This window comes from Arachis hypogaea, chromosome 18, assembly GCF_003086295.3.
Source record: "Arachis hypogaea cultivar Tifrunner chromosome 18, arahy.Tifrunner.gnm2.J5K5, whole genome shotgun sequence".
Lineage (NCBI taxonomy): Eukaryota > Viridiplantae > Streptophyta > Magnoliopsida > Fabales > Fabaceae > Arachis > Arachis hypogaea.
In genome coordinates this window covers 59,278,950-59,292,209 of record NC_092053.1, presented here as the reverse complement: position 1 = coordinate 59,292,209, position 13,260 = coordinate 59,278,950, and the positions used below count along the sequence as shown (strand labels likewise).

General features: G+C 38.3%; 1 non-coding gene across 1 annotated transcript; it reads right to left on the bottom strand.

Annotated features, from left to right (window-relative positions):
* Positions 1–12,604: 12,604 nt before the first annotated feature.
* LOC112773512 (small nucleolar RNA R71) lies at positions 12,605–12,712 on the bottom strand. The gene has a single exon (XR_003188059.1). It is a non-coding gene; the product is annotated as a small nucleolar RNA R71 (small nucleolar RNA).
* Between the last annotated feature and the right edge of the window lie 548 nt (positions 12,713–13,260).

Sequence of the window (13,260 nt, the reverse complement as noted above, 5' to 3'; positions counted from 1 at the left end):
TCATTGTAAATGTAAAGTTCATAACATAAGAAAGGGAATTAAAGAAAGACATGATAAATAATGATCAAAAGATTAATTAAAAATAAAAGTAATTCTTGTATTAATAAATGCTAAAATAATCCAATAGTAAAATTAAGTAAATTAAGGAACATGGAAGAGTAAGAGACAAGTAAAGAGAACGAACTAGAATGTCGAAGTCTTGATGAGGCAATAACTCTTGCGGAATGAAAAAACAATGAAAATAACAAATCCTAAAAACTATGAATGTGTAGAAAGAAAACCTAGAGGAGAGGAAAACTAGATCTAAAAACTTAAAACTATGCAGAATGAATGTTGTTTTTGGTTTCTGCATGTTCTCTGGCTCTAGTCTGCTTTTTTGGGCCGAAAACTGGGTCAAAATAAGGCCCGAAATTGCCCCCAGCAATTCTGCAGATTATGCAGATCGCGCATGTCACCGGACGCGTTATTCAGGCGGACGCGTCATTCGGCGTTTCGCTTTGCCATGCGGGCGCGTCGTCCACACCTCCGCGTCACTTGTGCAGTTTCCAATTCGCGCGGCCGCGTCATCCATGCGGCCGCGTCATTGCGATTTCCTCTCTTCCGCGCAGTCGCGTCATCCATGCGGCCGCGTCGCTTCTCGCTGGTCATCTCCTCAATTTCTTATGTTCCTTCCATTTTTTGCAAGCTTCCTTTCCAATCTCTAACTCATTCATGCCCTATAAAGCCTGAAACACTTAACACACAGATCACGACATCGAATGGAATAAAAGAAAAATAAAATACATAATTAAAAGTCTCTAGGAAGCAAGTTTTTAATCATGCAATAACTTTAGGAAGGAATTATAAATGCATGCTTATTTAATGAATAAGTGGGTAAAGATCATGATAAAACCACATAATTAAACACAATATAAACTATAAAATAGTGGTTTATCAACCTCCCCACACTTAAACATTAGCATGTCCTCATGCTTAGTTGAAGGAGATAAAATGAATGAGTAAGAACATGTAAAACCCATGCAATGCAATGCAGCCTATATATGCGAATGCAACTATATGATTCTTGTCCACTTGATCTAAAGTACATAAGCTCTTCAAAACAATTACAAATCAAATTCCACTAGCCCAATTTTTATAAAGCAAGAGCAGATAAAAATGCAAGAAGATAGCTCATGAAAGCAGGGAACATAATATTTCAAGCATTGAACCCTCACTGACGTGTATGTACACTCCAGTCTCTCTAGTGTATAGGGTAATTACTCTATCCTTCTCTAATCATGCTTTCTAGTTTTTGTTCTTCTCCTAACCAATCAACAACATTTAATACACCAATGCAAACATCATGAGGTCTTTTCAAGGTTGTAATGGGGCCAAGGTGAGGGTAAGGATATATATATGGCTAAGTAAGCTTATAAATTGAATCTTTAATTAACCCAAGCTTTAACATAACCTATATATATTCTATATAACTTTTAAAATTCATACCTAACTACCCAGAAATTTCCTTTCACATTTCATACTCATGTTTCAACCTTTTATTTTAATTTTATCATACATGCATTGACCCTTGAATTCTTAATTTAACATTGGGGTAATTTTGTCCCCTTATTTATTTTTTGAATATATATATATATATATATATATATATATATATATATATATATATATATTTCAACATAAACATAAACATAAACATAGCTTATCAATGCACATAGATTTTTAATTCTTACAGTTTCTCATGAGTAGGTATCCAAATTCCCAGTATGTTATCATGACACATTCCCTTATTATCTTTTGCTTCCACAATTTCCCATACTTAAATAACACACACAATTCTATCTTAAGCTAACCAAAGATTCAATTTGGGATATATAATTGTTTTTCCGCTTAAGGCTAGTAATGTGGTAAAATATAGAACAAATGGGATTTAAAGGCTCAAAGTGGCTAACAAAGGTAATTGAAAGGTTAGGCTTAATTTGGATAAGTAAGCTAAAGAAATAATGGCCTCAATCATATGCAAACATATAAATATAATAAACATTGGACATATAGGATGAAACAAAATATAGATTACAATCATAGAGAAGTAAACACAGATGAATAAAATAATTATGGTTAAATAATGTAACCATTCATAAAGGCTCAAATCTCACAGGTTGTGCGTTCTTTAGCTCAAAAATCATGTTCCAAATACAACTTCAAGCAAATTTAACATAAAAGTTTTAATTAAAATTAGTGAAATTTTGTTCCAAAGATAGGGTCTTAGAAGAAACTTATTATCTTTTCAATCAAGCAGAACATGCATGCAACTAATCTATTACTATGCAATTTATCCTATTCTACAAAAGAAAAATCTAACTAAATATGCTAATTTATTGGTGCTAGGGAAGAGAAATTACCTCCGGAACTCAGGTACTGACCGACCTCCCCACACTTAAGGCTTTGCACCGTCCTCGGTGCCATCTGTCAGGAACAAAGGTGGGTTGGTAGCAATATCTCCATCGTTGGGGCCATCGTGGCTCCCTGTGCTGGTAAAAGAAGTGGAGTCCGGGGTATCTAAGTCCTTGAATTTTCCCATGATCAGCTCCTTGAGGTATGTGAATCGGTGCTTGTTACGGCGCTCTCTCATCTTAGCTTTCTATTCATGCCGATCTAACTTTTCAAGTATCTGATGGAGCAGTTGGGCTGTTGTAGGTGCCTGTGGTGTTGAAGAAGGAATATCTTCAACTGATTCAGTAGGCTGGCTAAAAGTGGCTGCCGGAAGTCTAAGGTACTTCCCGTTGGGGACATACTGATCATCCCGTGGAAGCATGGCTTTGGTGTCCCCAGCTCTGTAGGAGACTCCGGCTGCTGAGACAAGATCTGAGACCAGGGCTGGAAAAGGTAAGTTGCCAGTGATTTGTACGTGTCCCATGGCATTCCGGATATATCTTGGTAGATTCAGAGGTTGGTCCATAAGGATGCACCATAGTAGAACGGCCATGTCCGCAGTGAAAGAGGACTCGTGAGTGCTCGGAAAGACGTAATGGGACATAATCTATGCCCATACGCGAGCTTCCAAGGTAAGTGCTGAAGCCGAAATTCCCTTAGGGCGGGTACGATGGTAACCGTAGATCCATCTGCTGCCAGGTAGTGTGATAACTCTGAGAACAACATCCCAGTCAAATTGGTACATCTGGCGCTTGAGTGCGGCTTCTTGAAAGGCGTCCAATCCTTCTGGAACAGGGGAAAGACCTAGAGCTTTTTGAATGGCTTCTTCAGTAATGGGGACTTGCTTCTGACGGACATAGACAGACTACAGGGTTGGCAGGTGGAAGTTGGAGTAGAACTCGACTACCCAAGAAAGATTGACCTGCCTTGGCTGTCTCTGTAGGAAACCCCATTGTCTTCGGGTAATTTACGGCTCAACAAAGGTAGCAATATTGGGCGGGAGGAGAAGAAGGTATTCCTTGTTGTAACTCCTTTCAGCCAGGATGGGGAACATCTGCTCACAGTAGCGATTGGGAAACCGCGCAGTGTCCTTTGCTGGGAAGGCTTTTTCTTTATCATCAACCTTTATAATCCTCTTAATCTTCTTTGTTGAGGGCTTTACTGTAGTTGAAGAGGGTTCTGCCACTAATGCTCTTTTTGTACCTCTTCTTGCTGGTTGTTTGGGGGTAGCTTTCTCCTTTCCTTTCTTGGTGGCCATCCTGAAAAAGGAAAGAGAAAGTAAATTAAATTTACAGGGGTAGAGCAAGGAAGAGGGTGGTGTAAGTGATAATCGATGCACAATAGAGAAGAATGACGTTAACTCATGGTTATGACCACATGGAAAAAGTCATCAATGGAAATATAGCAAGTGCATATGGGGACAAATAAATGCAAGGGATTTATTGGCATGCAGGCAAAGGCATGAGTAGCATAGATCAAGCATTCAATGTCCAATTAAAATATGTTATCACTCGTAACTAACCATCACGTTTGTATTGACAATTAAATTCAATGAATAAAATAGTAAAGGGAATTCGTGAAAAGCAAGCATTGAATATTAGAGTAGAAAAATGTAAAGAAGTTCATAATGCCATATGGGCTTTTTCACAAACACATAGCATGCATGTAGAAGAAGCTCTTGAAAATAAGAATTTGAACATTCAAGTAATCCCTTAAAAAGCAATATATAATTGTCAAACAAATTTACAACAATCCACAAGTATATAATGAAAAATAATGACTCAAATAAATTTATAACACCAAGAAAAAAGGAAAAAGAAAGGGAGAAAAAGAAGATATGAGTAATGAAAGTAAAAAGAAAAGAAAAGAAGATAACATTTAAAAATAAGAAGAATAATAGAAAAGTAAGGAGGGAAGGAGAACAAAAAAACGAAAAACCTTGTTAATGGGGGTGAGAGAGAGGAAAAAGTGAGAAAGAAGGAAGAAGGGAGGAAGGGAGGGAGAAGAAATAAGGAGGGAAAAGATAAAATAGGATTTGGGGAGAAAAAGATATGATAATTGGAAAATTAGGAAAACTGTGCGGCGAAAGCGACGCGGTCGCGTGGGGCACGCGATCACGCGACTTGCGCTTAAACTGAATGACGCGGTCGCGTCGGTCACACGGTCGCGTGATCCATTTTATGCCATTGGCGCGAAGGCAGCCGCGCACTCGCACAACTCTCTGTTCAAAATCATTAAATGCCAAATTTTGGGTGACGCGATCACATGGGGCATGCGATCGCGTGAGTGGTCAATTATTGGGGTACGACGTGGACGCGTGGGGCACGCGATCGCGTGAGAGGGACTGCGTGTCCAGCGCCAGTCCAGCACCACTCTAGCACAACTTTCAGGTGTGCACCACTTTGACATCGAAATCCTGGTCACGTGGTCGCGTGGGAGGCCATTATTCCCATATGACGCGGTCGCGTCGGCGACGTGGTCACGTGGGACAATTTGTGCCATTGGCATGCCTCCAGCCACGCTCTCGCGTGACTCTCTGTTCAATTTATTATTTTCTCCCACACCTATGATGCGGACGCGTCAATGAGGCGGTCGCGTCGCGTGATTTTTTTTAAAATAAAAGTATGGAAATGCAGATGCACGAAATGTACTAATGAAGAGAAGAGTTATTGAATAAGAAAATTAAAAATAAAGAAAAGAACGATCATACCATGGTGGATTGTCTCCCACTTAGCACTTTGCTTTATCGTCCGTAAGTTGGACGCTCCACTTGCTCAGTCTTCGGCTATGTGGGGATCTTCCAAGAGGAAGATCTCAAGCACCTTGTTTTTCTTCAGCTTCTCGCCATGGTACAGCTTTAAACGATGTCCATTAACTTTGATAAGTTCAGAGCTTGAAGGATGGCTTAGGTGATAAACTCCGTACGGTTCGGCCTTCTCTACTCTGTATGGACCTTTCCATCTTGATCTCAACTTGCCTGGCATGAGCCTCAGTCAATATTTATAAAGGAGGACTAAGTCCCCAGGTGGGAACTCTTTCCTCTTGATGTGCTGATCATGTACAGCCTTCATCTTCTCCTTGTATAGTCTTGAGTTCTCATAAGCTTCTAGGCGAAGGCTCTCCAGTTCCTGCAGTTGCAACTTCCTTTCAGCTCCGGCTTTTTCAATTCCCATGTTGCATTCCTTTACTACCCAGAAGGCTTTGTGCTCTACTTCAACAGGGAGATGACAAGCTTTTTGGTGCACAAAATTGTGTATGTCAATGTCAATATTACTATTTCTCACAAATTTGCACAACTAACTAGCAAGTGCACTGGGTCGTCCAAGTAATACCTTATGTGAGTAAGGGTCGATCCCACGGAGATTGTTGGTTTGAAGCAATCTATGGTTATCTTGTAAATCTTAGTCAGGAAATCAATTATAATTATCAGTATGAATTGCGAAGAATAAAAGAGCATGGATTAAATACTTGTTCTGTAGTAATGGAGAATATGTTGGAGTTTTGGAGATGCTTTGTCTTATGAATCTCTGCTTTCTCCCTGTTTTCTTCTTCACGCACGCAAGGTTCCTCCTATGGTAAGCTGTGTGTTGGTGGATCACCGTTGTCAATGGCTACCATCTGTCCTCTCAGTGAAAAAGGTCCAGGTGCGCTGTCACCGCACGGCTAATCATCTGTCGGTTCCCACTCATGTTGGAATAGGATCCATTGATCCTTTTGTGTCTGTCACTACGCCCAGCCCTTGTGAGTTTGAAGCTCGTCATAGTCATTCAATCCCTGAATCATACTCGGAATACCACAGACAAGGTTTAGACTTTCCGGATTCTCAGGAATGCTGCCAATGGATTCTAGCTTATACCACGAAGATTCTGATTAAGGAATCCAAGAGATATTCATTCAATCGAAGGTGGAATGGAGGTGGTTGTCAGGCACACGTTCATAGGTTGAGGATGATGATGAGTGTCACGGATCATCACATCCATCATATTGAAGTGCGAATAAACATCTTAGATAGAAACAAGCGTGTTTGAATAGAAAACAGAAATAGTTGCATTAATTCATCGAAACACAGCAGAGCTCCTCACCCCCAACAATGGAGTTCAGAGACTCATGCTGTCAAAGAGTACAAAGTTCAGATCTAAAATGGCATGAGGTGCGAAATAGACCTCTAAAAGTTGTTTAAATACTAAACTAGTAACCTAGGTTTACAGAAAAAATAAATAAACTATGATAGATGGTGCAGAAATCCACTTCTGGGGCCCACTTGGTGTGTGCTGGGGCTGAGACTTAAGCTTCTCATGTGCCTAGGCTGTTTATGGAGTTAAACGCCAGGTTGTAACCTGTTTCTGGCATTCAACTCCCATTTGTAACCTATTTCTGGCGTTTGACGGTAGACTGCATCATGGAACTGGCGTTGAACGCCAGTTTACGTCATCTATCCTTGAGCTAATTATGGACTATTATATATTTCTGGAAAGCCCTGGATGTCTACTTTCCAACGCAATTAAGAGCGTGCCAATTGGACTCTTGTAGCTCCAGAAAATCCATTTCGAGTGCAGGGAGGTCAGAATCCAACAGCATCAGCAGTCCTTTTTCAGCCTGAATCAGATTTTTTTGCTCAGCTCCCTCAATTTCAGCCAGAAAATACCTGAATTTACATAAAAACACACAAACTCATAGTAAATTCCAGAAATATGAATTTTGCTTAGAAACTAATGAAAATATACTAAAAACCAATTAAAATATACTAAAAACTACATGAAATTAACCCCAAAAAGCGTATAAAATATCCGCTCATCACAACACCAAACTTAAACTGTTGCTTGTCCCCACGCAACTAGACAAATAAAATAGAATACAAATAAGTCAAGAAGCAATAATATCTCAGAGTTTTTGAGTGAAGCTCAGATTCTAATTAGATGAGCGGGACTAGTAGCTTTTTGCTTCCGAACAGTTTTGGCATCTCACTTTATCCATTGAAGCTCAGAATGATTGACATCTATAGGAACTTAGAATTCAGATAGTGTTATTGATTCTCCTAGTTCAGTATGTTGATTCTTGAACACAGCTACTTTATGAGTCTTTGTTTTCCAGTATTACCACCGGATACATAAATACCACAGACACATAATTGGGTGAACCTTTTCAGATTGTGACTCAGCTTTGCTAAAGTCCCCAATTAGAGGTATCCAGGGTTCTTAAGCACACTCTTCTTTTCGCTTTGGACCTTGACTTTAACCGCTCAGTCTCAAGTTTTCACTTGACACCTTCACGCCACAAGCACATGGTTAGGGACAGCTTGGTTTAGCCGCTTAGGCCAGGATTTGATTCCTTTAGACCCTCCTATCCACTGATGCTCAAAGCCTTGGATCCTTTTTATTACCCTTGCCTTTTGGTTTTAAGGGCTATTGGCTTTTTCTGCTTGCTTTTTCTTTTTCTTTTTCTTTTATTTTCGCCTTTTTTTTCTACAAGCTTTTGTATTCACTGCTTTTTCTTGCTTCAAGAATCATTTTTATGATTTTTCAGATTATCAAATAACATTTCTCCTTTTTCATCATTCTTTCAAGAGCCAACATATTTAACATTCATAAATATCAAATTCAAAAGACATATGCACTGTTCAAGCATTCATTCAGAAGACAAAAAGCATTGCCACCACATGTAAATAATTAGAATTTTTCTTATTAAAAACTCGAAAAGTATTACCTCCTTATTCTAAAGAAAATCTGCTATTTTATTCATGTTTAATGATGATGAGAAAAAATAAATTATAGCTTAATTGGAGATAAAATCAGAATATAGATACTAATTACTACTACTCATATATAACTTCTAAGGTAAACTTCAAATAAGAACAGTTATCACAGAGTTAAGGCTAAGATTAGAACTCAACAACCTTGAATTTGGGAAGTGGATGCCTCTTTAGTCTGTGGAGTGATTGGCCCTTCAAGAGATAGTTTCTGACGCTTTAATTCCTTCAGTTCACGCCCTTGTTCTTCTTCTTCTCTAAGCAATTTGCAGAGCATGCTATTTTGATTTTGCTGTTCTTCCTTCAGTTGATCCACAGCTTCTTGCAACTTGGTGACAGATGCTTCTAGGCGCTCCTAGTATTCAATTTGAGGGATTTCCGGGAGGAACTCCTCTGCTTTTCTCTTGATGGGGTCATCCTGCACTTGTTGTCCTTCCATAGACTTTTTGGTGATTGGTTGCTCAACTGAGATATACTTATCTACTCCCATCTTTATCCCAGCATCTTTGCATAACAGAAAAACTAAGCTTGGATAGGCCAATTTGGCATCTTTGGAGTTCTTGTTTGTAATTTTGTAAAGATCACAAGCAATCAGCTGATGAACTTCTACTTCTTTTTCCAGCATAATACAATGAATCATCACTTCTCTTCTGATGGTGACTTCAGAGCGGTTGCTAGTGGACAGAATAGAGCGCCCAATGAAGTTGATGAGCGGATAATTTATACGCTTTTTGGCATTATTTTTAGTATGTTTTTAGTATATTTTAATTAGTTTTTATTATATTTTTATTAGTTTTTAAATAAAAATCATATTTCTAGACATTACTATGAGTTTGTGTATTTTTCTGTGATTTCAGGTATTTTCTGGCTGAAATTGAGGGACCTGAGCAAAAATCTGATTCAGAGGTTGAAAAAGGACTGCAGATGCTATTGGATTCTGACTTTCCTGCACTCAAAGTGGATTTTCTGGAGCTACAGATACCCAATTGGCGAGCTCTTAATTTCGTTGGAAAGTAGACATCCTGGGCTTTCCAGCAATATATAATAGTCCATACTTTGCCTAAGATTTTATGGCCCAAACAGGCGTTCCAAGTCAGCTCAAGAATTCTGGCGTTTAACTCCAAAACTGGCACAAAAGCTGGAGTTAAATGCCCAAACAGGCACAAAAACTGGCGTTTAACTCCAAGAAAAGTCTCTACACATAGAAGCTTCAATGCTCAGCCCAAGCACACACCAAGTGGGCCTGGAAGAAGATTTCTGCATTAATTACTGATTTCTGTAAACCCTAGGCTACTAGTTCTCTATAAATAGGACCTTATACTATTATATTTTCATCTTTGGACGTTTAGTCCCTAGACCTTGGAGGCTGGCCATTCGGCCATGCTTAAACCATTATCACTTTTGTATTTTCAATGGTGGAGTTTCTACACACCATAGATTAAGGTGTGGAGCTCTGTTGTTCTTCATGAATTAATACAAGTACTATTGTTTTTCTATTCAACTCAAGTCTATTTCTTCACCAAGATATATTCATTCGCACCCAAGAACATGATGAATGTGATGATTATGTGACACTCATCACTATTTTCACCTATGAACGCGTGACTGACAACCACTTCCGTTCTACATGCAAACAAGCTTGAATGTGTATCTCTTGGGTTTCTAATCTCAGATTGGAACCTTCGTGGTATAGGCTAGAATTATTGGCGGCCATTCCTGAGATCCGGAACGTCTAAGCCTTGTCCGTGGTATTCTGAGTAGGATCTGGGAAGGGATGGCTGTGACGAGCTTCAAACTCGCGATTGTTGGGCGTGTGACAGATGCAAAAGGATCAATGGATCCTATTCCAGCATGATCGAGAACCGACAGATGATTAGCCGTGCGGTGACAGCGCATTTGGAACATTTTCACTGAGAGGACAGGAAGTAGCCATTGACAACGGTGATGCCCAACATAAAGCTTGCCATGGAAAGGAGTATGAATGATTGGAAGAAGGCAATAGGAAAGCAGAGGTTCAGGAGGAACAAAGCATCTTCATACGCTTATCTGAAATTCCAACCAAAGAATTACATAAGTATCTATATCTTTATTTTATGTTTTATTCATCTTTTAATTATCAATTCTCCATCACCATCTGAATTCGCCTGACTGAGATTTACAAGGTGACCATAGCTTGCTTCAAGCCGACAGTCTCCGTGGGATCGACCCTTACTCACGTAAGGTATTACTTGGACGACCTAGTGCACTTGCTGGTTAGTAGTGTGGGATTGTGACAAAGTGTGATTCATGTTTAAGAGCTCCAAGTCCTTTGGCGCCATTGTTGATGATCACAATTTCGCATACCAAGTTTTTGGCACCGTTGTCGGGAATTGTTCGAGTTTGGACAACTGACGGTTCATCTTGTTGCTTAGATTAGGTACTTTTCAGAATTTTTACGAATGAATTCTAGAGTTTCAAGGTGATGTTCTTATCATCACAAAAGCTGATTGATTCTCATCAATTTAGCTGCTGAATGTAATGTCCTGCTGAAGCTTGGCTAACCATGTCTAATCTTTTTAGACTGAAGCTTTAGACTAACATTGCATGATTCCTGGAATTCTTATTAAAATTTTTGATTCTCTTTATTTTTTTTTTCCATATAAGTTTCGAAAATCACAAAAAATAAAAAATATTTTATGTTTCTTGTTTGAGTCTAGTATCAATTTTTAAGTTTGGTGTCAATTGCATGACTTTCTTCTTCTTGCATTTTTCGAATTTATACATATTGTTCTTCATTGATCATCAAGTTGTTCTTGATGATTTCATTGCTCTGATCTTTAAATTCTCTTGTTTTGTGTGTTGTTTCTCATATGCATTCTCAATTTGTTAGTGTCTCTTATATGAAAATTTTTAAGTTTGGTGTCCTGCATGTATTGTTTGTTTGATTTGAGTTTCCTAAGATTAGTTGTATTTTGGTTGTTTCTCATCATTGAAAAATTCAAAAAAAAATTTTCAAAACTATGTCTTTTCAAGTCAATAATACAGAGGAATCAAACAGAAAAAGATGGGCGTTCAAAACGCCCAGTGAAGAAGGAAAACTGGCGTTTAAACGCCAGCCAGGGCACCTGGCTGGGTGTTTAACGCCCAAAAGGTAGTATTTTGGGCGTTAAACACCAGAATGGATGCCATTCTGGGCGTTTAACGCCAGAAGGACACTAGAGGGAAGATTTTGTTTTTAATCCAAATTTTTTTCAAATCTTCATAATTTTTCAAAAGCAAATCTTTTTCAAATCATATCTTTTCAATCATATCTCTTCAAAATCAATTTCTTTCCATTTTTTATTTTTTTATTATTTTCGAAAATCCTTGCTATAATTAAAGATTTACTTCAAAATTTTCAAGTTGTTACTTGCCTATTAAGAAAGGATCAAAAGTTTTAATTCTAGAATCATATCTTCTAATTTCTTGTTAGTCAAGCAATCAACTTTAATTTTAAAAACTTTCTTTTTCTAAATTGATTTTCAATCATATCTTTTCAATCACATCTTTTTCAAAATTTACTCTCAATCATATCTTTTTAATTTCTAATTTCAAAATCTTTTTCAAAAATCATTTAATTTCTTTCCCAATCTTAATTTTCGAAAATCTCAATCAAATTTTCAAATTTCTTTTTATTATTTTAAAATCTTTTTAATTTACTTTCAAAAATTCTTCCCCTCTTCTCACATCCTTCTATTTAAAGGACTAACACTCCTCCTCAAGGTACAATTCAAACTCCCTCCTTCTTTATATGTTCGAATTCTCTTCCATCTACCTCCTCCTTCTATTCTTCTTTTCCTCTGACACCTCAAGGAATCTCTATACTGTGACATAGAGGATTCCCTACTTTCTTATTCTCTTCTCTTTCATATGAGCAGGAACAAAGATAAAGGCATACTTGTTCAAGCCGATCCTGAACCTGAAAGGACCTTGAAGAGAAAGCTAAGAGAAGCTAAAGAACATCTCTCTTTAGAGGGCCTAACAGAGCTTTTCAAGGAAGAAGAAACCATGGCAGCCGAAAACAATAATGCCAACAATGCAAGGAAGGTGCTTGGTGACTTTACTGCACCTACTCCCGACTTCTATGGGAGAAGCATCTCAATCCCTGCCATTGGAGTAAACAACTTTGAGCTTAAGCCTCAATTAGTTTCTCTAATGCAACAGAATTGCAAGTTTCATGGACTTCCATTGGAAGATCCTCATCAGTTCTTAGCTAAATTCTTGCAAATCTGTGACACTGTCAAGACCAATGGGGTTAACCCTGAAGTCTACAGACTTATGCTTTTTCCTTTTGCTGTAAGAGACAGAGCTAGGACATGGTTGGATTCACAACCTAAAGAAAGCCTGAACTCTTGGGAAAAGCTAGTCAATGCCTTCTTGGCAAAGTTCTTTCCACCTCAAAAATTGAGCAAGCTTAGAGTGGAAGTCTAAACCTTCAGACAAAAGGAAGGAGAATCCCTCTATGAAGCTTGGGAAAGATACAAGCAATTGATCAGAAGATGTCCTTCTGACATGCTTTCTAAATGGAGCATCATAGGTATTTTCTATGATGGTCTGTCTCAACTATCCAAGATGTCATTGGATAACTCTGTTGGAGGATCTCTTCATCTGAAGAAGACGCTTGCAGAAGCTCAGGAACTCATTGAAATGATTGCAAATAACCAATTCATGTACACCTCTGAAAGGAATCCTATGAATAATGGGACAAATCCGAAGAAATGAGTTCTTGAAATTGACACTCTGAATGCCATATTAGCTCAGAATAAAATATTGACTTAACAAGTCAATATGATTTCTCAGAGTTTGTCTGGAATGCAAGCAGCAACAGGTAGTACTAAGGAAGCTTCCTCTGAAGAAGAAGCTTATGATTTGAGAACCCAGCAATGGAAGAGGTGAATTACATAGGAGAACCCTATGGAAACACCTATAATCCTTCATGGAAAAATCATCCAAATCTCTCATGGAAGGATCAACAGAGACCTCAACAAGGTTTCAACAACAATAATGGTGGAAAAAACAGGTTTAGCAATGGCAAGCCTTTTCCATCATCTTCTCAGCAACAAACA